The 26,514-nt window shown below is 35.6% G+C and overlaps 1 long non-coding RNA gene and 1 other non-coding gene across 3 annotated transcripts in view; one reads left to right on the forward strand and one right to left on the reverse strand.

Moving 5' to 3' along the window:
• LOC136404490 (uncharacterized) overlaps positions 1-26,514 on the forward strand; it is a 43,146-nt gene that overhangs the window by 923 nt on the left and 15,709 nt on the right. The gene's annotated exons all lie outside the window — the stretch shown is intronic.
• Positions 19,311-19,386, reverse strand: TRNAS-AGA (transfer RNA serine (anticodon AGA)). The gene has a single exon. It is a non-coding gene; the product is annotated as a tRNA-Ser (tRNA).

Here is a 26,514-nt window from a genome sequence, read left to right on the forward strand (position 1 = left end):
CCTACAGAAGTTACCTGAGTCCGCAATTACAAAGGTAGGAGTTGGCAGTTTTTAAACTTACAGTTTTCTTGTTTACTAAATTGGCTCTTGGGAAATCAGCAACAATTAAGGAATCTCTTAAGGTTGACTGTTGCTTCCTGCCTTGATTTTAGTCATTATGTTAATGGGAAATTGCACCAGATGTTAGACCTCAGTATTTGAATTTGGCTAAGAAAATAATTCATAGCCAAGGAACTCAAATATAAACAAAAATTTATTAGAGAGTCACAGAAGTGGAAGAAATGAGCCATGGAAGAAGTGAGCTATCTGGGCTCTGTGGATTCAGGTAGCAGCAAATTAGAGGCAAAGTAAGGGCCCTGGGAGCTTAGGAGAAAGAAAGCAAAGGTATATAGTTTTGAGAGAAGAAAGGGGGAAGGAGAGGCACGGAAGTGTGTAAAAGAACACACCCTGGATCCTTTGTTTTAGGGGTTTTTGGAGGATCCTTCCTCTTGGAGTTCTCAGGGGAGGATCTCAGTGGATATTCATCAGCTTTACAGCTGTGTCCTTTTAGGGTCTTGGTCTCTACTGATTGGCTGGTGCTAAACTAGGGAGTTATTAATCATTGCTGCTGATCCTGATGTCAGCCAGGGCACTACTTCATCTGGTTTTTGCTACTTTTAGGAGCCTGGAGCTGAAACACAACTGAGGCTACAATATAAAATGGTTTTTAAAAAGAACATTACTACGATAACATTAGTGCAACTTACATTTTAAAATAATTCTGTAGTATTATAAGATAATCAACATCAAATTGAATCATCATATATATTTTATTTTGTATTTATTTACTTGAATTAGGACCTAAACAAAGTTTCCACTTTACATTTGATTTTTTTTTATCTATAGATTCACTTCTATTTTTTTCTTGCAGTTTATTTGTTAAAGAATAATGATCATTTGCTGTATAAAATTTACCACATTCTGAATTTTGCAACTTGTATTCCTATGGTGTTCTTTCTCCTGCATGTCTTATAAATTAGTAGTTAAAGCTACAGGATTATCTAGGTTAAGCTTTTTTTTTTTTGGCAAAAAGATTTCATATTCACTTCCTATTGCATTATATTAAAAGGTACACACTGTCTTGTCTCTCTTTTTGTCATGCTATAATTGGTTATTGGGTTCAGGTGTTGTCAATTTGATAAAATTTGTGATAAACAACATAAATTTTCTCATTAACTTTTCAGCTAATAGTAGTTTTGGCAGCCATTGATGATTATTGCATAGGTCCATTATTTCATTTAGAGTTGCAAAATGGCTAGTGGGAACCCTCTCAAGTGAGCTCCTGAGTTCTTTTGACCAAGCCACTGTACTGTTTGATAGTTTACTTCCTTTCTGGCATGAAAAAATGGTTTAGACTTATCTTGTAAATATTCTGCACAGACCTGAAACCAGCCCTTTCTCCATGGAGCCTCGATTCCTTTTAGTAAGAAATGCTCTTTAGATACCACAGTTTTTGTACTGATGATTCCATTCAAATGGGTGACTGAATAATTCTATGCATGCAATCCTTTTCTGGAGAATCCAAACATACAGATCCTATTCTATAGGAGTTCACTTTCCAAGGATATTAATGGTGCCATCATAGATGTTAATATCTTAATGTTTTCAGTTCATTCCACTCCCATTCAGAAACTTAAAGTTTCCTCAATATCCACAAGAAAAAGTTAAAACTCTTTAGCCTAGCATTAGATATCTTTCTTAAGCTATCTATGGCCCCAATATATATTTTTAGCCATATTCTCCCCGAGAGTATCCAATAAAAACTGTCTCACTGATTTAGAAAGACTGGCTTATTACCTAGGAGAACTCTTATGCTTTCCTATTTATATTTTTGCTCCTTCCAGATCTAGGAACAGGATGTGGTCCAGGCTCTTTAGAATTAAGCAGTACACTGTGGACAGAAGGGCTGCCCCTCTGGGCCAAAGCAGTTATAAGACAGTAAATTGCCATCTAGATCTTTATTACAGTGTTATGGCAGTCTGAGTGTGGCATGTTAAGTTGACCAAGTCATGACCGGTTGGCTCAGTGGTAGAACATTGACCTGGTGTGTGAAAGTCCCAGGTTCAATTCCTAGTCAGAGTATGCACGAGAAGCAACCATCTGCTTCTCCTCCTCTCCCCCTTCTCTCTATCTCTTCCTCCCCTGCACCCATGGCTCAAGTGATTTGAGCGTGTTGGCCCCAGGTGCTGAGGATGGCTATGTGGAGCCTCTGCCTCAGGTGCTAAAAATAGCTAGGTTGTAAGCATGGCCCCAGATGGGCAGAACATTGACCTCAGATGGGGGTTGCCACCTGGCTGGGGCACATGCAAGAGTCTATCTCCCCTTATCTCACTTAAATTAAAAAAAGAAAGAAGAAGATGACCAAGTCACAAGGAGATGGGACTGGCATTTCTCCTTGGGAGGGAGCTGCCATGGGGAGCTGCCAAAGTTGCAGTGGACTTTGAACGAGTGAGAAGTGAACCTTTTGGTGTACACCACTGAGATTTTAGGGGTAAGTTGCTACCTTGCCATGACCTAATCTATACAGAATAATACAGAAAACAATAAGGAAGTAACCTCTGGACCAGGGGTCCCCAAACTTTTTACACAGGGGGCCAGTTCACTGTCCCTCAGACTGTTGGAGGGCCGGACTATAAAAAAAACTATGAACAAATCCCTATGCACACTGCACATATCTTATTTTAAAGTAAAAAAACAAAACGGGAACAAATACAATATTTAAAATAAAGAACAAGTAAATTTAAATCAACAAACTGACCAGTATTTCAATGGGAACTATGCTCCTCTCACTGACCACCAATGAAAGAAGTGCTCCTTCTGGAAGTGCGGCGGGCCCGGATAAATGGCCTCAGGGGGCCGCATGCGGCCCGCGGGCCGTAGTTTGGGGACCCCTGCTCTGGACTGAGTTTTGACAAACCCCCCCACCTTCTCTCTCTTCCTCTCCTGCACCCATGGCTCGAGTGATTTGAATGTGTTGGCCCCAGGTGCTGAGGATGGCTATAACAAAATTTTTAGCACCTTAGCATGGCTTGACAAAATTGGGGCTTTTCCTTTTCTTCTTGCCAGGGTAAAACCTTGTCCCTTAAAAGAGGAGGACCAAACTTAGAGATAAAAGTATATTAGCAGATGAAGAAGTCGTATATTCTACTAAGCTACAGATGTGTCAGAAAAAACATACCATAAAATCCTGATAGTCCAGGGGCCTGGTAGGCAGATTGTGGACAGTGCCCTGTCAGCAGTCCCCATCTTGTCTGATTTAAGGCCTGCTGTGCTCACTCTTTTGCAAATTCATTTCCCCTTGCTGAAAATGATAGCATGTAATAGCCCCTGGCAGAAATGACCAAAATAAAACACTTTACCCTTTACACATGTACATCCAGATATACCTTTAATCTTTAAATATGCTCATTTATGATTTTTATGGGTACCAAGCTGCTTTTGCTGATTTTAATGGCAATTTCATCTGTTTTATGATTTTCAAAATCAATTTTCAGAGTTTTTCACCTTTAGAAATCTATGAAATGACTGTATTTTTCACACAAACATCAATTTCTGTATTTTATATAGTACTACCAAATAGCAGTTTATACTTATTTACAAATTGTCTTGCCCTTTTGCTGTATGAGTTGTGTTTTATGAAGCAGCAACCATGATGTGAGTCTGTCTGCTCAGAGGCAGCATGACGTCGCTTGAAAGAGCAGTATTCTTTCTGTGTACTCAACTTAATTGATGCAATAATTTACTCATGAGCTGCTGTTCAAATTTCATGTTTAAGTCGCTCAAGCTTGTTTTTTTTTCTTACTTAAAATGTCTAGGCTGATGAAAATTTAAATGGATTTGTAGCATTTAAAAATGTCCTCAAAACTGCAGCATGACAACCATCAGATTCTCTATTCAATAGTTTTAGTTTAGTTATTTTGAAGCTATCAGATGAAAAGAAATCTAAATTTAATATTCTGTAACAGGTTTTTCATCACCATGCTTTAGGTAATGCACAATATATATATTTCAGTTTCAGTTTTGTATTTTTCCTTAGGATATTTTTGACCCCAGATACTTTTTCCTTTAAATTTGACCGAGCTGTGATCATGGCTTTGACCTCTAGCCTTGAAAGAAGTGGAGTTATGCCTCTCAGGAGTGATGCCTCAGGCACTTTGCCAGGCGGTCAGCAGGGATTATTTCTGAGGCTGTGCAGCTATGACCTTCTACGAGAGTGAATGTCTGCAGAGCACGTAAATTCCTTCAGCTGTGATTGAGAATCTTAGGTTTGTTACCCGCTCTATGAGTCAGAATCCATTCTATTTCTACGGAAGGTGGGTAATTTAGTACTATATTTAAAGCCGCATGTTATGTGCCCACATGTCAGTTAATTTACTATTGGAGGTGAATACAGTCTGTTTTTGAGTCCCATGTAGGTTTAGTTCAGAACTAAATCTAAAAATTTGGAGTGAAAAACTGAGATAGTTTTACTATATTAGAGGGCACCTTACCTGCTATTTCTAAACAAAATGCCCTAACAGTGCTCTGTCAGCTGTCCCCAACTTGTCTGATTTCAATATCCCAGAGAGGATTTCTGTTGCCTCCTAAGCTGTCACTACACAATAATATAATGCTGATTGCTGTGATATTCTCAGAATACATTAAAAGAGGAATGAAATTTAGAATGACTAATAAACACTTTTTGAAACTTGGCTGGAATTTTGTTCTTAGTCTCTGAACTGAACTGTCCGTCTGCATCTAATACATTTTTATTTTGAAAAATTACAAGACTATTCTATCTCTTTTCCCTTCCAAAAGGTATTTATATATTTTGAGAATAAAAACCTGATTTTTAACATTATATGTGATGATTGTTAACATTATTGTTAAAAATGCCATGTGTATTTTAAGTTCTTGTAAAATATCTTTGAGAATCCATTTAGTGTCACTATGCTGTCTAGCCAGTTTCAATATAAATCTGATAGAATTGTGAGAAAGCTAGAGTAATTTAAGAGAGGAGCTATGCCACTGAAGGCCATGTGAAGTACTTAGAAAGCCAAGATGAGGAACTATTACAGAATGCCATCAGGGACATCTCATGTAATATTCCATTTTGTCCTTGTTAAAAAGTTACCTGCTGTGGATGAAAACATTTCAAATTTAAATCAGATGGAAGTTTTCTGGCAACAGGACTATCAATGTGATACTTTTTATGTAGGACCAAGTACTTTGGTCTGACACAAAATTTGAACTCATGCATTCATTCATTCATTCATTCATCCAAAAATGGGTAAGGAGTTCTTAAAATGTTAATGGAGAATAGTACTTGAATTAGCCGAATTCCATTATCAAATCTTTTTCTTTTCCTGAATTTAAACTTATGGAGGTCAGTTACACAAAATGTATCTAATTTTGTTAAAGCCAAAGAGAGAGAGGAATTAACAGGTGCGTTCAAGATAAAAATCTGTTATTGGTATAAGGAGAATTTTAACCCAGGTCTCCATGGTTCCTCAATGGTCAATTGGTAAATATTCCAAGAAGATATTCTGCATTATTTTTAAATGAGAAGTGCTGTTTATTACCGTATTTCCTTATGTATAAGACACACATGTTTTCGAAAAAATTTGGGTCTAAAAACTGAGTGCATCTTATACAGTGGTTGTGGATTTTTTTACTTGCATTTCCCACTTTTTCGCACTTGTTTTTGAGCTCATTGTTGAAGACAGTGATTTGTCATCAGACACAGATGAGGACAAGCTAATGGATGGGAGTTTTGACAGAGATGAGGAGCTGTATGAATTTTATGATGCATAACTTCATGTAATACATTTTTTCTTCAAATTTCGGGCCCCAAAATTAAGATGCGTCTTCTACATGGGATCATCTTATACATGGGGAAATACGGTATATATCAGTATCAAATATAAATACTACTATGTAAATGTTGTCTGTTTTTCTTCAGGTCCTAAATACTCACCTGATAACCTTTTTTTATTGAACGCTTCATTTTTCTCCTTTAGAAAATAATATTGTTTTACATAATGCCATAGGACCAGCACAAGTACATAAAATATTGAAGTGCTTAAAGTACCTTTTGGAATGAGTGTGAGGACAGAGCAGATCATAGAAAGCAGGTTATATATAAGGATAATGTATTTTGATGATATTCAAATTCATTCAGCAAAGACCAAATAAGTCAGAGCAGATTTGCTGGTTCATCAGTTGTGTTTCTTCTTCATCCTTATTAGTATACTGTAACATATTTTACAAAGACTATTTATTTCCCATAGGGCACAGTTCTAGGTTAAGCCTAAAAAGCAACTTTTATTATAGATCATTCATTGACAATAGAGTGAGACAATCATGTTATCTCTCTGAAGATATTCGCCTAACATTCTATTTGGGAATAGTGCATTGTACTGGCTTAGTTATTTAATACTTGTCTGTTATTGAAACTTGGAAATGTGTGTAGATCCCCTCTTAGGCTTATTAATATTGTTAGAAAAGCAACAGATATATTCTAGAAAACTATATATGATCCTTACCAAGCCTCTTAAAAGCTACAATGTAGTCATTTCCCAGTTATTTTAGTTCTATGTAGTTTATACTACCAAGAAAAGTTGTTTTGAGAATTTACAGAAACTGATTTTTATCTATTTGACTCACTCTAGTAATTATTATTCAGTGACAATAAGATATAGCCAAATTTCTGTTCTGTTGATAATTTGTCTTTGTACAAATTTAGATGTAAAAGTGTAGGGGTTCTTTTTGTATTCAGTCTATTTAAGTTTTTTAATTTGAAACATTAGAATAAAATGCATAAGATCTACCTTTTCATAATGGACCAATCATAAAATCTTGGCTCATTTTGGGCAAATTAGTTCTTTCAATGAGTCAAATGGTCTCCTTGGAAATGATCGACTCCTTTCTCCTGAAAGTAATGCATTTTGGTCACCTTTCTCTGATACCAGGGCTAGGTTATTTTCTTTCTTATTTCTTTAAAGTTAAAGACTCAGTTATTTGAACATGTCAAATTAAAGTTATTTAAATTAAATTGAATCTTGTGATTCTTTCTTGATGATTTTGAATATAATTCAAATTTGGGAAAATATTTTTCAGCTATTGAGTAATTTTTCAAGTCAAGAGTTGAAATTTCTCTGTTTAAATGGTGCATCTTTATAAAAGTAATAGCTTGCAAGAAATTATCATTAACATTCAAATCTTAATCTAAGATGTGTTGTTTTTTTTTCACTAAGTATTTGCCATGAACTATTTATTATACAGGGTCATTCCTTGAGACTTTTTTTTTTAATTGTCATCTTTACCTAACTTTTTCCGATTTTACCTTTTCATGACTAAGGACACATCTAGCTCACAGAATAAAATTTCTCAGCTCTATTGAAATAAAAATGGGCTTTTCAAAGTTGATTTGTCAATAACAATGAAAGAAATAAGTTGTTGCAATGAAAGTAATGGATTTAGACCAACAGCATTTATATTAGTAGATACATTCACATGATTTCTACCAATTTGAAACTTCAATAATTTAATAAATGGAATTACTTAAAAGACATACTTGATATGTATATATGTATGAAACAATAGTTCATTATTTTCTTGGCAAAACTACATTTCATTTCTTCTCCAAATTCTTTTTGCTTCACTCATGTGAGTATGATAACATTTGGTTGACATGGATTTTAATACTGCCTGCCTGGGTTCAAAACCTGACCCTGCTACTTAAGAGCTGTGACTTTGGGCCAGTTCCTTTAGTCTATGTCTATTTTATTATCTGAATACTAGAATAATTAATACATAGTGACAGAATTGTTAAAGGAATAAATGAGTAAATACATGTAAAGAGCTTAGAAAAACATTTCCATATGTAATTTAAAACAATTGGGATTAATTCTTAATATCTTTATTGTTAAGGCCATTAAACTACAGTATTTTCTCCTTGAAATGGAAAGTTTTATCAAATAATCACCTAGAATAAAATAGTGAATTGCATGAAAAAATTATGTCATTAATATAGTTTATTGTGGTTATAATGAAGGGGTTAATAGAGAAATAATAGACATCTCTAACACTACTTGATTCTTCAACCATTTAATCTTTATACTGAAGTTTGTGGAAACTATATGTAATCATCTATTCTGCTTTTTCTATTGTGGCCATGTGGCCCCCTCCCTTTTTTGGGGGTCTGGGAAGGAGTTATAGTGTTAGTTGATTCGTATTCTATGCAGTAGGCGTAGATTATTATCCTCATTTTTCTACGCCTCTTTACTCAGAGAAGTTGAATGACTTCCCTAAGGTCACAAAACTAATCTTAGTGGCAGATGAGTAGAATTAGCCTCAGATTTAATTATATTTTCTAATTATCATAACTCTATGAAATATGACATATTTTTCTCAGGAAAAGAGACAAAAGCAAATTTTATACCTGGAACATATAAGACTTAAGACCATTGATGTTATAAAATGACCAAGAAAAGAGGAGTGGTTTTAACAATTGCTTTTGGTTTGTATCACTTGGAAGAATTTAATTTGATTTTTTATTTTTATTAGAGAGTGAGATAGATAAGGAGCAAGAGAAGGGTGAGGGGCATCAAGTTGCTCTCATTTTACCTAACCAAGCAGTGGCACAATGGATAGAGCGTTGGATTGGGACTCAGAGGACCCAGGTTCAAAACCTGAGGTTGCCAGTTTGAGCACGGGCTCATCTGGCTTGAGTGTGGGATCATAGACATGACCCCATGGTCTCTGGCTTGAGCCAAAGGTCGCTGGCTTGAGCAAGGTGTCACTCATTCTGTTGTGCTTCCCCCCTCCAAGGCACATGTGAGAAAGCAATCAATGAACAACTAAGGTACTGCTGAAGAACTGATGCTTCTCATCTCTTCCTTCCTATCTGTTCCTCTCTCTGTCTCTGTCATACAGACACAAAAAAAGTTGCTCTAACTTTAATTATACATTGAGCTTACATATGACTGGGTCCCCTTGCCACTAACCTTGGGCTTTTCATGTCAGCAACCTTTGGGGCTCAAGCTGGTGAGCTTTGGGGTCATGTGGATAATACCCTGCTCAAGCCAGTGACCCTGCTTTAACAAGCCCACCCTCAAAGCCAGCACCCTCAGGGTTTTGAGCCACAGTGACTTGGAGTTCTGGGTTGATGCTTTATCCACTGCACCACCATTGATCAGGTGGAAGAATTGATATCAAGTTGTTTTTATAATATAGAACGAGAATATAAAATTTATTATGAACTTTTGTCAAACCATATACAGCAGGTCCTCGGGTTATGACACAATTCCATTCCTACAGCAATGATGCAGCCCAAATTTTGGTGTAAGTCGAAACACACTGTAGCCTAACACAAACAGAATACTTGTGCTTTTAACAGTCCAAAATGGCGTAGGTAAGCATGCTGGGAGATACCAACTCCCCATTCATATGCCGAGTTACTGCGTATTCTTCTGCCACATGCAACAAAACTAGTTCTCTGACCTAGTCAGTAAGTGTCATGCTAACAGCGTAAGCTGAAACACTCAAGTCTCAATTTATTTAAGCTTCTATGGAAGTGAGTGTCGTAAACTTGAAACATTGTATGCCAAGACTGTCCTAACCCAAGGACCCCCTGTATTATTTTTAAAGTCTTATATGGTCACTGTTTTTTTTTTAGTAAAGTACAGATGCTAAAATAAGAATATCTTTGAAATATATTAAAAATACTTAGTTTAGGTGAATTTGTTAGAAATTCTTAGAAACATGGAGGACGTATTAAAACTATCCTTTGGTAAGTATTATATATAAAGATCCTTAAAATCATCAACAGTAGGATGGCTTGAAAACCGAAAGGACTTACTTAAAATATAAGCTTATTGGAAATATTTAAATAAACTCCAAAATTAAATATTCACTTTTTTACCCATCACTTTATTTATAATGAAAATCTATTTGAGACATGTTTTTGTCAGGTTATACCATGTTGGGTTTATGTTACAAGTCCATTGTGGGTTGACATGTAACACAACCTCACATTGTCCTTTCTCCTGTAGTCAGAGAGAAAAGAATGCCTCTGTGAAACTACAAGATGGCATTCAAGTTCCTGTTTGGCAATGACACAAGTCACTTGGACTTCCTTTGAATTGGCTAAATTCATGTGGCCAAGCCTGAGATAGTAGCAGTAGAAAATATATTTCTTTCATAGGGAGAGTCACTAGAAAGTACATTTATAAGAAGGAAGAGCAAATGTTTTGAATACATAATACAATCTACCATAGGTGCCATGGTGATTCCTAGGTATAAACTCTGTCCAAGAAACATACTGCAGTTTTGTGGAGGGTGCTTATTTCTAAAATTGTATTTCAAAAGCATATCTACATCTTTCAGTGTTTTTATTATTAGATGTGGTTCAAATATTTTTGTTGTATTAAATTGTCTCTGTATCTCTTGTGTCAACAAATTGTTGGAGTTAAGGCTTTTTTACCTTCAAGAAACAATACCTCAGTAAACTAGGGTGAGTATGATCGGGAGGAGGGTTATGGATACTCTGGAAAATCATGGAACCATGCTGGGCTCATGTGGCTGTTAGGCATTATTCCATCTCTCTTTTTGTGTTGTCTTCTTTCCTTCTTTTTTTCCCCTGTGCATATCATTCCTTATTTTCTTTGCCTTTGGCACTTCTCTCTACTTTTCCATGCATTTTGTTCTCAGCAGCAACCCTATAGCTCTTGTGTTTACCTATCATCACTAAACAGAGACTGAACTATCCTTTCTGAATCCCTATTCTGAACTCCCAGAAGAGAAAAGCATTGTCTGGTAGGCTATGACCAGCTAGGGCCATGGAATTTAAATCTGTGTGGATAGGGAAGATGAGAAGGAAAACTCAAGAGAGAGAGGCTTAGACAACCCCAAAACTGTCTGTTTCTTGGTAAAAATTAAGCATCTTTGAAATGAATTTTTTCTTTATGACAGTAATAAAATCCTCGTGAATACATTTTAAAGAAGTTCTCAGCAGTGGTTTCTAAATATTTGATAAACGGAAATAAAAGCACACTGATAGAGCTTTCAAGGCAACTAACAGGTCATTTTTTAAAATTGAGGTAACATTGGTTATTAACATTTACATACAGGGTGGGGCAAAAGTAGATTTACAGTTGTGAGTATCTAAAACAATTTATTCTGATATTGTTATTTATTATTATATTTTCCATATGGAAAACTGTAAACCTACTTTTGCCCCACCCTGTTTTATATAAATATTAGTAAATATTTGTAATGAAATATAATTTAATATTAATAAAATTAACAGGATTATTTCTGTATTATGTTTCAGGTATATAACATTATAGTTTGATCTGTACACACTGTAGCTTGCTGACCACCAAAATTCTAGTTTTCATTAATCATTGTATATTTGGCCCCCTTTTACCAATTTTGCCTTCTTGCCATAGCTTTTTCCCTCCACCGATCTGTTGTTTGTATCTATGAATTTGTTTTTGTTTTGTTTTTCTGTTTGTATTCCACATACGAGTGAAATATGATTTCCTTTTTGGTCGGACTTATTTCATTTAGCACAATACCCTCAAGATCCATTCATGTTGTCGTATGTGGCAATATTTCATCTTTGTGACTGAGTTGTATTCCATGTCTATGTATACGTGTTCTTTGTCCATTCATTTACCAATGGACACGTTCTCTGTTTCCATACCTTGGCTTTGTAAATATTGTTTTAGTGAACATAGGGGTGAATATAACTTTTTGAATTAGTCTTTTCATATTATTCAAATTAAATACCCAGAACATGAATTGCTGATTCATATGGTAGTTTTATTCTTAATTTTTTGAGGAATTACCACACTTTTTTTTTTATTGGTGGCTGCACTAATTTATAATTCCAACAGTTTACATAATTTTTCTTTTCTCCACAATCTTTCCAACACATATTTCTTGTCTTTTTAATAGCCTTCTAACAGCTGTGAGGTGATACTTCACTGTGGTTTTGATCTGCATTTTCCTAATAATTGGTGATGTTGCACATCATTTCACATGTCTGTTGGCCATCTGTATATCTTTTTTGAAAAATATGTCTAGTCAGATTCTCTGTGCATTTTTTTTTTATAGAGACAGAGCCAGAGAGAGAGATAGATAGGGACAGACTGACAGGAACGGAGAGATGAGAAGCAGCAATCATCAGCTTTTCGTTTGGACACCTTAGTTGTTCATTGATTGCATTTTTTAATGTTTGTTTTTTGTTGTTGAGTTGTATGACTTCTTTATATATATATTTTGGATATTAACCCCTTATTAGAAATAGCATTTGCAAATATCTTCTCCCATTTGGTTGATTGTTTTGTTTGTTTATTGTTGATGGTTTCCTTTGCTGTACAGATGCATTTTAGTGTGATATAGTCCCATTTGTTTGTCTCTGTTTTCCTTGCCATTGGTGTCAAATCCACAAAAACATAACTAAGACCGATCCAGAAACTTAGTGCCTATGTTTCTTCTATGCATTTTATGGTTTCAGGTCTGACACTCAAGTCTTGAATCCATTCTGATTAATTATTTTGTATAGTGTATGATAATGGTCTGGTTTCATTGTTTAGCATGTGGCCCCAACAGGTCAGTTTTGAAGCTATTAAACTGTAAAAGATAAAACTGTTGGGTATACTCATGTTCTTTTCTACACTCTGTTCTTGCCTTACTAAGAAGCATAGTCCCTGTGCCTCAACTATGACTAGCTATCTTCCTGAAGACCCATAGCTGCTGTAGATCATGTTCCAATAAAATGGGAGGAAAAAGAAAACCTCAGCGTTGTTTTAAAAAGTATTTCAGTTTTTCTCAGACTTTAAAATACATCTTAAATTTGTATCATATAATTTCTGTGAAATTTAGCTACACTGGTAAAGCAAATTGAAAATATAAGTGCATTATATTTTTCCCTCTGAGGTTTTATTTAGAAAATTTGTAAACCTAAAGAGGGTTAAAAAGATTGAAAATGATTTCCCATATATCCATTAGCTGGATTTACAAATTTTTCCACATTTGCTTATTATTTTCCTACATATATGCTTATATCCTCTCTCACTTATTAGACATGGTTTACTCAATCAAAAGGTAATTACTAAATTCCTCCTGGGAGAACTTTATTAATTCCAATTTTCAGGGGGGTTATTGCTGCTACTTTTTTTTCACATAAATAATGCTCTTGTGAAAATGACCCAATCAAATGTGAATAAACAAAAAGTCTTATGGGTCTTCTCAGTTACCTATTATACTCCTCTTTTATAGTAAGAGGCTTATTAATCTATTGCCAGAAAAAATTTTGTCTGTGTCTTGCACACAAATTGTCTTTAAAATCTGTGTCACTGCTTGTTTTCCAGACCAATTTGTCTATGCTCTTCCTTCTAATTCTATTTGTATTTGTATTTCTATATGCTGGAAAATGAATTAGGAGTCAACAGCAGGTGGCAGTGCTAGCAAAGGTTGTGACTTTAGGTATATAATAGGCTTGGAATAGAATGCTTCTTTCAACTCTACACAGATAACACAATTAGTAAGGAATCTTTAAATAGAGACCTACATTTATTGCCAATTAATTTTATTTCAAGAATTATTTGAGAAATCATTTTAAAATTGTTAAGATATTTTATTTTAAATAAAAATGCTCATTTAGAGACTGAATTTTGTTTTAACTGAGAAAAGCTAGCTTGTTTCATCCTTGCTTTTATGTTTATACTATAACCGAATACTTACATTAGAAAGATTAGTAGCTTGAATCCTGTTAAAATTTGCAGGAGAAAATGTAATAGCAGCATCATTTACTTTTATTGAAAAAAGGTGGTTATTTTGAAATTTTTGGCAAACTTTGAGAACTTTTATAAGCTAAGGTACTCTGATTCAGCAGGATAACACATTTTAGAAGGCTTAAATTGCTATGGACATTTGTGGAAATAATTTAGAATATCCTTTTTAATTACAATTTGTTTCATAGACCATAATTTTGTTGCATTTCTCTTATTTTGTTTTAAAGAAAAGGAACTTGGAAAAGAAAATTATTTTGTTTTCATTGAGGTAATCCATTTTGTTTTTTAAATTTTTGTGTCATTTTGCTAGAAACAATGAAAACTTTTGAGGATGTTATGTCCAAAACTGTTTACTGTTTTTCTTGGATTTTAGTAGATCTATACATGTATGTGCTTGAAATATTTACATATTGCTTATTTAAATATTCATGTTAATATGTCCATGTGTCATCTGACATTAGCTAACAGCAGAATAGTTGATTTCTGTTATTAATCTAATTTAGGTTATTAAGAGTCAGAGCACTTAAAATTATAATAGAATTGACACATCATGTGGTCATTGCTCAGAAGAAGAAACTGAGCCCCAGGAGAGATTTTATTGAAGGAGGCATAATGGTATGAAAAGAACTTACATTGGGTCTGCTTCTCAGGCAGACTCAGGAAAAGACTCAGTTGCAATTTATTCTTTTATTTACCATATGTAGTACCCCAGCCTGCAGGGAACGACCAGTGTCATGTGGGAGAAACCTACTCAAGATACAAACTTATGTAAAGAGAAAGAGGGGGAGGCCTGCCCAGGGAAGCCTGAATTCCTTCTCCCTTAGCTTTTTTTTTTTTTCTTTTTCCATACTTTTCTGAAGCTGGAAACGGGGAGAGACAGTCAGACAGACTTCCGCATGCGCCCGACCGGGATCCACCCGGTACGCCCACCAGGGGCGACGCTCTGCCCACCAGGGGGCGATGCTCTGCCCCTCTGGGGCGTCGCTCTGCCGCGACCAGAGCCACTCTAGCGCCTGGGGCAGAGGCCAAGGAGCCATCCCCAGCGCCCGGGCCATCTTTGCTCCAATGGAGCCTTGGCTGCGGGATGGGAAGAGAGAGACAGAGAGGAAGGAGGGGGTGGGGGTGGAGAAGCAAATGGGCGCTTCTCCTTTGTGCCCTGGCTGGGAATCGAACCTGGGTCCCCCGCACACCAGGCCGATGCTCTACCGCTGAGCCAGCCGGCCAGGGCCTCTCCCTTAGCTTTTATTGATCAGAAGCAGAACGGAGGTAACAGGATTACAAGGCAGGGAGGCCAGGTGATAAAGGGAAGGAATGACTAATATCCATTTTGCTGACATGGAGTAAGGGCTAACTTGGGTCAGCTCATTCTTTTTCTTTTGCCAGTTAACAAGCACAAAGGAAGGGACAATCTAGAACCTAGGCTAATTTTCTAAAGCCCATTCACATGCATTCCTTTGTGTCTGTCTGCACAAAGGTCACTCACGCAGTTTCTTGGTGTTTGCATCCAAGAGACATTCACTCAGGGCTTTTCACTCAAGTTCCCCAATCCAGGGCATAGAGGGTCCAAGGTTAGATGGGTGATTCCCTACATCTGTATTCTCTGGACTCCTGCAGTTTGGGGGGAGGAGAGCAGGATTGGGTAGGGGGTAGGGAGTGTCAATCTCTCAGCCCTATATTTTATCATGAACAAAATGATTGTAACAAATATTCTATCTTTTCCAAGAATCACATATTTTAGCCACTTAATAAACTGAATAGTTGACTTCATGACCCCATTTGCTTGATGTGTAATTAAAATGAAGTGAATCTTTCTGAATCCCTAGTTTTGGTGCTTTTTAAATAATAACCTATATAGTGACAGTTATTATTATCTCTACACTTTAAAACTCCTAAATGACAAAAATGGAAAAATATTTAAGTTGTATTAGTATAAAGCAGTAAGTCATCAGGAGACTTGAATAGAATGAAAAGGAGTCTTAAATATATTTACTGATTCTCCAAGGAACAGCTTTTTCCATGAAAAACAAAACAAAACTAAATCTTAAAATTTTCTTCCAAGGTTACATTAAAACTAGGAGATGACATGGAAATACACATATTCTATACATTGTATGTGGGATAAATTATTTTCAATAGAACTACATCACCTGTTTTCAATATGATATCAGTGATATTAAATTATTAACTCCAATACACAGATTTTTATACTTAAAAAAATTTTTTTTTGTATTTTTTCGAAGTTAGAAGTGAGTAGGCAGCCAGACAGACTCCTGCATGTGCCCAACTGGGATCCACCTGGCATGCCCACCAGGGGGCGATGCTCTGCCCATCTGGGGCATTGCTGCGTTGTGGCTGAAGCCATTCTAGCACCTGAGGTGGAGGCCATGGAGCCGTCCTCAGCGCCTGGGCCAACTTTGCTCCAATGGAGCCCTGGCTGCGGGAGGGCAAGAGATAGAGAGAAAGGAAAGGGGGAAGGGTGGAGAAACAGATGGGCACTTCTGTGTGCCCTGACCAGGAATTGAACTCGGGACTTCCACATGCCAGTTGCCACGCTCTACTGCTGAGGCAACTGGCCAGGGCTTTACTTTTGAAATTTTATTAGGATTACATGCTTAATCATTACCCCTTTAAATCCATTATTTATATACATTAGTGTTTTTTTGTGTTTTTTTTTTTTAAGGTTAGGCAAATCAGTGTTTCTTGAAAATTCTCAGGTCAAGTGTATAGCCAAGTGACAGTGCCTTAAAAATAGAACTTTATCAAGTTTGGCCTTGGGTAATCTATGTTTTAAATTACAGCACAACTCATTTCAAATCAATATTGAATTGATTTGTAAATACTTCAGACAGGAATGCTTTCTTTGGATTTTGTCTATTGAATGTGCACTGCAGTTAAAGCATCTTTTCTTTTTTCTGAATAATTGAGTCTATGTTCTTGGCCTTTCTCTGAGTTTAAACTGGGTTTACAAGGCAGAAATGTATGTTAAGGCAAAATTATGCACATCCATTTTTCTTAGTTTTATAAATATTCAAGTACTTTTTTTTCTTGTTTGGTGAGAAACAGAAGAGAAAAATAATGCTGAATACCCTGAACTTTAGTTATATTTTTAAAGGGTATTTTATTTTAGGAAAAAAATTGAACTTACTGCCCTCAAATGCTTAAATTGCTTGAATATACAGTAAAATTCTTTATTTTTATAGCTGGTTATGTTTAAATTATGATATATGAGAAAGATTATAATGGAACAAGATAGTCTAAATTTTGAGAATTCTGGAAACACTGAGTTAATATACAGATGGAACGAGTCATATGAAAAGATCAGTTCAACTAACATTTACTGAGCACAGGTAACCGAGCCTGTTTACCCAACACTGGCTTAGTCATTTTGTAAGTGTCCTTTAGGTTCGCAACAGTCCTGGAAGGTGTTTTATTACTTATTTACATAAGAAAACTGGAAAGTGAAGTGACTGAACCTAAGATTAAAACACAGTTCTCCAGAACGATGATTTGGATTTCAGAAGCATCATGCTGCTTTTTCACTTACTAGTTTTCAGGTATTGGGGATATAAAAGTGAAATCAACTCAGTTCCTACCTTCAAGAAATTCATATTCTATCAGGTCATCTATCAGGAGAGAGAGCCATTCAAAGAAATAATTTATGTAACCATATAATAAGTCTCAATATAAGAGAGGGAATTATTGCTGGTAGAGGGAGTTAAATGTGTAATCACCAAGATGTGGAAATGTGTAGTACTGAAGAAATAAAAAAGTAGTGCCTTGTGGTTGGTTTTGAAGGACCTGGAATTTTATGCTATGTAGTTTAAGACCGCTCGGTCACTCTGCTTTCCCATCCAAGTACTAACCAGGCCCGACCCTGCTTAGCTTCCAAGATCAGACGAGATCGGGGCGTTCAGGGTGGGGACTTGGTCACTCTGCTTTCAAACAACCCTTGTTACTATTTCCTAAATGGTGTTCATGCAAATGGATCTAATTGTTTTATATTTTGGATATACACTTAAATTTTCAGACTTCTATAGGACACATCAGACTTTTGTAGAACAAGTATATTTTATCATGAATATTTGCAGTGCCAATTAACACAGCGTATCCTGTTTATTTTTAAACAATACACTTAGTGATAAAAGAGATTAGTCATCAACATTGTTATTGTGAGAGAGCACATACGAGAGGAGGTGCTGGTAGTTTTTCACATGTCAACTTCCTATCAGATTTTTCAGTTTTTATGAAATATGAACAAGGTATTTTAGACAATATATGTGGTTGCATTGTAAGAGAGATGACTTGTAGGATTTTTTGAAAGTATAATTGTAGAGAAAGAATATTTTGGAACTGGCAATAACCTTACTGTTCTGAAGTATAAATTTGCTGTCAGCACATCTGACACACTAAATTATACACTGGTAACCTAAAGAGTGATACCTTGCAGGCACTGGTGAGAGATAATTACATTTTTCAGATGGACCACTCAGAATTTTATTTTAAAATTTTATTTGTAATTAGGTAGGTGCTTTACAAATTTGGAGCATCATCCTGTATACTAAGTGACATCAGGTTGGTGAAATTGTATTTTCTGTCTCCTTAAGTGTTATTCAGAATGGGATTTCTTGCACATTTGATTAGTGCTTTCTCTTGTGCCATCAATAGCATAGTTATATTTTGAAACCTACATTACTGACTTATGTATATGTATAGGTTCTGAAGTGCCATATTTCCCCATGTATAAGACGCACCTTTACCGGAAATATTTGGGGTCTAAAAATTGGGTGCGTCTTATACAGTGGTTGTAGATTGTTTACTTGCATTTCCCGCTTTTTCGCGCTTGCTTTTGTGCTCATTGTTGTAGATTTTTTTACTTGCAATGCCTGCTTTTTTGCACTTATTGTCTTTGTGCTCATTGTTTTGCACTTGTTACCAGTATATTAGGTTACATTATGCCACCTTCTTCCCAGAAATTGGCTCAGAAAAGATTTTTGTAGTGTTGAATTCAAGTTAAAAGTAATACAGTTTGCAAAAAGTTAATAGAAATCACGCTGCTGCAGTAAGTTTGGTCCTCTTCTAACTGAGAAATCAATCCAAGACAGTGATGAGGAGTTGTATGAATTTTTTGATGAATAAAACCTGAGTTCAATAACTTTATTATTATTATTATTATTTTTTTTTCATTTTTCTGAAGCTGGAAACAGGGAGAGACAGTCAGACAGACGCCCGCATGCACCTGACCGGGATCCACCCAGCATGCCCACCAGGGGCAACGCTCTGCCCACCAGGGGGCGATGCTCTGCCCCTCCGGGGGGTCGCTTTGCCGCGACCAGAGCCACTCTAGCGCCTGGGGCAGAGGCCAAGGAGCCATCCCCAGCGCCCGGGCCATCTTTGCTCCAGTGGAGCCTCAGCTGCGGAAGGGGAAGAGAGAGACAGAGAGGAAAGCACGGCGGAGGGGTGGAGAAGCAAATGGGCGCTTTTCCTGTGTGCCCTGGCCGGGAATCGAACCCGGGTCCTCTGCACTCTAGGCCGACACTCTACCACTGAGCCAACCGGCCAGGGCCCAATAACTTTATATAATACTTTTTTTTTTCAAATTTCTGACTCCCAAATTAAGGTGCGTCTTATACATGGGAGCATCTTATACATGAGGAAATATGGTACTTTTATGACACAAATATGAATGTAATATAGATTTGGAATTTAGAACCATAGAACACTCAAGTTACACTTCTCTTCAAGTTAAAAAAGATCTTAAAATGTGTAGTTTCCCTGGAAAGAAAAAAATATATATGGAAATGTAACAGTTCTACTCATAAATACTTTCTACAGTTCTTCTGACAAATGTGCAGTTTGAATGTTGTTTCTCTTCACCACAAAGTAGGTATCTTTATCACTGGCAGCAGCATAAACTTGGAAATAAAGCTTATTATTAAAACTTTGCACATTTTTCTAAATGTTTTCTAAATATGTAGCTAATGCAAAGAGATTTTTAGGTCAGGAAAGGAATGAGTAGTCTTTATAATTGGTGCCAAATTAAATGTAATAGAAAGATGACAATTGATCATTAGGTTTTAGGTGTTTTTTTATAAGATCTCTAGTTTTAAAGGAATTTAATGTTTCCGAGATAGTGTGAGTCATTTAAGCTATGAAGTGTGTGTGTGTGTGTGTGTGTGTGTGTGTGTGAGTATGAATGTGAGTGTGTGAGTGTGTGTGTGTGTGTGTTTAACCTTGCTATTGCTACTTATTAATGAGGGCAGCCACATTTCTGCTAGATTCTGTTTAGGATATTGTTCTAATAGTTTCCACGCTTTGTATAAACAGGCCCAAATAGATTCTACGTTGACTTCATCATCTCCGTATCAGGAAATATGAACTGTGATACCTAGTAACAGCCTTACTGTTGAATTGTTTTGTGCCGAGAGGGCAGAATCTCAAATCCTTATTAGCTTGTTAAGATGTCAGACATAATTGGAAAGTATGGATTGCTCCCTAATTATTATCCTAGTAACCTCAACTCTATATACTTCTGTTTCTCAACAGTGTGAAGAAGTATGAGCTTCAATGAACATGTGGGATTATAAAATCATAGATTTAAAGGTGTAGAGAGTGTAAATGTCATTATTCTAATAAAAATTCAAATTTACAAGATGAAACCTTTGAATAGCCTTGAATAAATTGCTCCCAATGAAGTAGATCCTAAAATGGCCATAAGAGGGTGCAAAGGCATTGTAGAAATGAACAAACCCAATTCCTATCATTGAGAAGTAACTTAGAGAAAAGTCTATCTTTGTAACCTGAAATATTTGACATTTCAGAAACAGTCAGAGCTTGCAGAGTATTTTTGTTGAGCATGACTGAGGGTATGCTCATCTCAATATAATCCTACTTTTCTTGCTTTTTTTCTGAATGAGCAAGTTGTCAGTATGTTGATTCTTAAAAAGTTTAAATAGGATCAAATTGGTAAATCAGTGTTTAAAAAGGGTTTTTAATTATAGTTGCTGCTCTTCAAACAACTGAATCTAGGTTTTAAGTCATAACCTATAATTTTAGAAAAATCTAGATCCTAAGTTTTATATTTTAATTATAAGAGGAACTTTTGACTAGGGAGAGGAAATTAATTCTTAGAATAAGAGGCTTTGGAGAAATTTGAAAAAAGAGACAAAAAAGGCCATAAAATGTCTTCTAAATACAAAACAAAGTTTCTATGTATTTGTTAATTTGTGTCTAAAAATTATTTTCTATTTTAGGTGATGTAATTACGTGGGGCTGACTCTAATGGAGTATTTGTTCCTTTGCAAATTTTAATAAACAAACCCAACCTAAATAAAACACCTAACCTAAAATTAATTTAAATATTAATAGGTTAACTGACAGAAGGAACAAGCAAGGTGTCTCTTACAGTGCAGTGGTTTTAATAAATTTTCATTGTATGAGCGTAGTTGGACAATTAGATGAGATCAATTTTTTTTTCAAAATAATATCTTCTGTTTGTTTTGTGATAACCTTAGAAAAATTTAAGACTTCTATTTCCTATTAATTGTAAGTGAGAGGAAATAAAAATAAATGATTTGGGGCATTTAGTTCTAAGGCTGTGTCTGAAAGAACTGCTTTAGAAATAATCTCTTTGGTGATTTCATGTTAGCTTTTCAAAATAAAATCAACTTTTGAAGTAAAATCTCACAGGAGATGTTAAGTCAGTAGAAACATTTTTTTTGTTGTAGGATGTCACCTACTAAGAGATGCCCCAAAGCTCAGAGCATTCCTTGTTTTTTTATCATCAAGATCTTAAAACCACAGGAAGTCCCTAAAAATTACTATCTTTCTTCTATCTAGATGATAGTAGCAATATCTTTGTTTATACCTCTGCAAACTTTTATTACACATAAATTATATAACAAATTTTGGGGGTGATAACAATCATTGACTATCAGAGACTTATGTATGAATGTTAGGTATTATTGATGTCTGGGGCTAATCTAGTTTATACAGTACCCTTCCAGTTTCTAGTTGAGATTGAGGAGGTAAATTTAGAGAAGAAAATTAATGGTCTTGCTGAATTGTAAAAAAATAAAAATTATTTCAGCAATGATTAGGAAGATTTTCTAAGATTCATACCCATCTTAATAATTAACAAAAGAAAGCATAAACTTCGGTTGTATAAAATGAGCCAAGTCAGGGCACAGATGTGAAGCAACCAGTGAATGCACAACTAAGTAGAACAACGAATGAATGCTTTTCTCTCTCTCTGCGCCCTCATCTCTTTAAAATCAATCAATCCATAAAAAAAATAAAATAATTGAGCCAATAAGATTCTAGACATAAACAATTATACTTTGGATGAAAAAGAAAACAAACCTATTGATCTAGATTTCATACCTGAAGGAGAGAGCAGTCTGAGCATATTGTAAGAGGCAGTCAACTCAAAACGGACAGAAGAAATAAACAATTTAGTTCTACGGTTTTTATTCAACATCTGTTATTATATGCCAGGCATTGGTCAACCTGTGCTATTTTAAAACCAATTGCTTGTTAGTACTTGAAGTTCTAAAGAGATGAATTTATTTTTATCTTAGATTCCATGTCTACTCAGGAGACAGTAGATATTCAGTACTTTTAATAAACATCTCAGTAATCCTGTAGTAATTTCTGGACACTACAGACTTGGATATATCTGAGTTATTAAAGGCAGTTATGTCTTCTAATTTAGTGTTTTGTGGCTCATTAAACTACATTGATATTTTAACAATAGTCAATTAGTTTTGTAGCTCAACTGAACACAGTTGGTACTAACTTTGACATTTAATGTCAGGTGGCAGAGAATTATATTAAAAAAATGGCCACATTGGAAACAAAGAATTAGTATTAGAAAGGAATTGTTTTATACTGTGACCATAGCTAATATTTTGTTTTGTTCTTCCTTTACTCATAAAGCACCAGGGACAGCAGGTTTTTTTTTTTTAAAATACATTTCTCAACCTGTGGCAAGGACTCTTGCCATCCTTCAAAGACAGTTTGATATCTATCTTCTTTAAAGTTCTCAAGGGAAGGAAAATCTATATGCTACCTTGGTGACCTATCTCAATGTGGAATAGTCCTCATACATTTATACAAGAAAGAATGAAGAAAAGTCCAGTTTGACATAAAAGTCATCATTTACAATGGGTCGCTCTGAGAATGAGGGGATGACTGCACATTTTTTTCTTCCTCATAGGGAAGATGAATGACCTCTCACAGCCTTAACATTGCCTGTGTTCTGCCTGAAATCATTATGATCCTGTGAATGTAAAATGAAAGGAGATCAAGAACAGCTGTCAAGCAATGTATGTAATTTTGGGAAAATGAGAGGTTGAGAGAAACTCCTGAATATCTTCCTTTTCTTTCACTTTTTTTTTATTTTGATAGCTTTCTTTCTTACTTTCCTCTGGTCACATCTATTTCTTCCAGCTCATTTTCTCCCAAGCACCTGTCAGAGAACACAGCTTAGGTCGTTTCAAGTCATGACATTCAGGTGCAGAACTCTCTGAGGCTCAGTGACAGAAAAGGGAAGATTAAAAAAAAAAAAAGCTGACTTAAAATAAATGAGGTTGGGTTAGAACTGAAATATGAAGTATTCATCTCAACTCCAACTCAGAGACTGATGCCCTGGGGGTAGGGTGGACAGGTGGTGGGTGAAGGGAATACATTTCAAAGAAGAAGCATGGAAAATAGACTCTTGCCCTCTGTGTAATTATTAAGGCCATGCTTTGTTAGGTTTCAGGATAATCTCTGTTCCCCTGACCACACACACCACAGTCTGGTGCTGTAAAGGAAACAAGAAAAAGCAACCAAAGCAGGAGTTACATTTTAAGATGATAATTTTGAACTACTCTCTTCAGAGAAGGTCTGTGCAAAAGTATTGTGGATTTGATGCTATTTTAATTAATTTTAAAAAATTTATTAATTTGAGAGAGAAAGAGGGAAGGAGAGAGAGAGAGAGAGAGAGAGAGAGAGAGAGAGAGAGAGAAGGGAGACGGAGCAGGAAGCATCAATTCCCACATGTGCCTTGACCAGGCAAACCCAGGGTTTTGAACCGGTGACTCAGCTTTCCAGGTCGACACTTTATCCACTGAGCCACCACAGGTCAGGCAGTTTGATGCGATTTTAATGAAACTAACATGAGAAATGCATCATATTACTTCATATTCGAGCTGTGATAATGTTTCGACTGATATTACATCGGTGTTCTGTGATCTGCTCTGATTCCAGATGAAATTTAGGTGTTGACTACAGACTATTAAGTCCAAAATTATCTGAATATTGGTTACTTTATTCTCCCCTAATGTGATATGTTGTAAATTTAGACTTCTGGGGCATTCTTACTGCTAATTTTCAGATTACATACATTGATAGGTATTGGAGAATAAAACTTGTGTTAGATGCATGAATCCTTGTTTAGGGATGTGGCTTTTTTATAGGGGGATGAGGAAAGGATGAGGTGAACTAAAAAATATTATAGTCAGCGTTTTTTGACATTGGGCTTCCTTGGAGAGAGGAGATTTTATTTTAAAATGTTAAATATTTAAATTATTTAAAATAACTGGTTGTTTTTAAATCTCCATATTATTTTGCATGTATAATTTGTATTTAAGTTGTATGGAGTTAAATTTATTTTATAAATAATTATTCTGTCTTAGGTTTAGAGTTGTGTTATAGACTGAATGTTAGCGTCTCCTCAGAATTCAAATGAATGTGATGGTATTTGGAAGTGGGGCCCATGGGAGCTAATTAAGTTTTGATAAGGTCATGAGGGTGGGGCTCTTATGATGAGATTAGTGTCTTTGTAAGACATAGAAAGAGAGACCAGAGCTCTTTCTCTCAGCGACGTGAGAGAACTGAGAAAGAAGGCAGCTTTCTATAAGCCAGAGCGAGAGCTCTTATCCAGAACCAAATCTGCCAACACCTTGATTATGGACCTCTTAGATGAAACCTCTAGAACTTTCTAATTACGTGCCTGTTATTTAAGCCACCCAGTTTGTGGTATTTTGTTATTGCAGCCTGAGTTGACTAAGACAGGATGAGGATATCAAAATGATTCTAAGATGTAAGATTAGTATCTATTATATTTTTTTATGAAATGTTCTATTGAACCTTCTTGCTTCCTTTAATGAATCTCTTGCTGCCACAGGCCCATCCTGGTGGCTTCAGGAAGTATCCTTTCCTTAAAATTTGTACTTTGGAATTTGCCTGCTTCTTATTTTACAGCCTAAAATGTATGTCATTTATTGGTACAACCTGCTCTCTCTTACCTATATTCAAACCATCACCAATTCTTATCCCAATACTCAAATATATTTTGATTTTGACCATTTTATTTATATCAACCCTATTCCGATTGTCCATCATCTCTTGACTTGGTGATTTTAGAAGTCTTCTAATTGGATCCCTATTTCCATACTAGCTCTGTTCTAATTCATTTTATTCACAGTGGTCAGCATCATTTTGTTTTTCAATTAACAGGTTTATTTTTAAAGCAGTTTTACATTTACAGAAAAATTGAGTGCAAAGTGCAGAATATCCATATACCTTCCTGACCCCAGCAGTTTCCTTAACATCTTGCATTTTTGTATTAAACTTCTTATAACTGATGAGCCATAATTGATACAGTATTAATAACTAAAGTTCATATTTTATAATAGGGTTCACTCTTCATCTTGTACATTCCATGGGTCTTGGTGAATTTATAATGACATGTATCCACCGTTAGAGTATCATACAGAATAGTTTTACCACCCTGAAACTCCTCTGTGCTGAGTCATCTCTGCCTTTCCCTCCCCTCAGGCAACAATTGATCTCCTACTCTTCTTCATTTACTAATCTGAGAATGAAAGTCTAATATTTTAACACATTGTTTTATAATTTATCTGTTTATACTAGTAACAATAAAAATTTGTTCTATATCATAAACTCATAGGAAAGTGTTTTTTGTTGTTGTTGTTTCTTTTTAAGATGAAACTATTTTGAAGATTGGAAAGGGACTAAGGAACCTTATCCTGTAATCACTGACATCGATCCTATTGCTTAGTTTTAAGTAGACTTCACTGGTTTTATGGGCACTCTGAAGCCATGCTACAGAGAGAACAATTCCTATATAGTTCTTTGTACCACATGGAATAAAGGACTGAGTAAATTTCTTTTAGTATTATCTAATATTAATGAGCAGAAACTAAAAGTTGACACTTCCTTCTAGCTGGGAAAACAAAATTAATAGAAAGAGAGCTCTACTTGAAAAGAAACAGAATTCAATTTTAAAACAAATTTTATGAACGTATTTTTTTCCCCTCTGGTGTCTGGGGATTATTCTACCAGAGGTTTGTGTTCTTCAGATCTCTCAAACACTCCTAGTCTGTAAAATGTGGTTCTCATTCTGTCTAGTGGAAGCCATTTCAGTCTCTGCTGTTTCTCATTTGCACTTTTTTCTCTTTTTCCCTTTCACTGTTCTAATTTTTTAAAATCTATTCCATTCTTCTTATAAATAAGTCCTTCAAATGTGAAATTATGTTTCTAAAAAGAATAATATTTACTGCTAAGATACTTGAATTTATGGGAATAATATGATTGCTGGCCAAGAAAATCCTTAATATGGTAAGACCAGAGGTGGATTTAACAGCGGGCGCACCAGGCCGAGCCCTGGGCCCCGACTTCTGAAGGG

The sequence above is a fragment of the Saccopteryx leptura genome, chromosome 4, assembly GCF_036850995.1.
Source record: "Saccopteryx leptura isolate mSacLep1 chromosome 4, mSacLep1_pri_phased_curated, whole genome shotgun sequence".
In the NCBI taxonomy this organism is placed as follows: domain Eukaryota; kingdom Metazoa; phylum Chordata; class Mammalia; order Chiroptera; family Emballonuridae; genus Saccopteryx; species Saccopteryx leptura.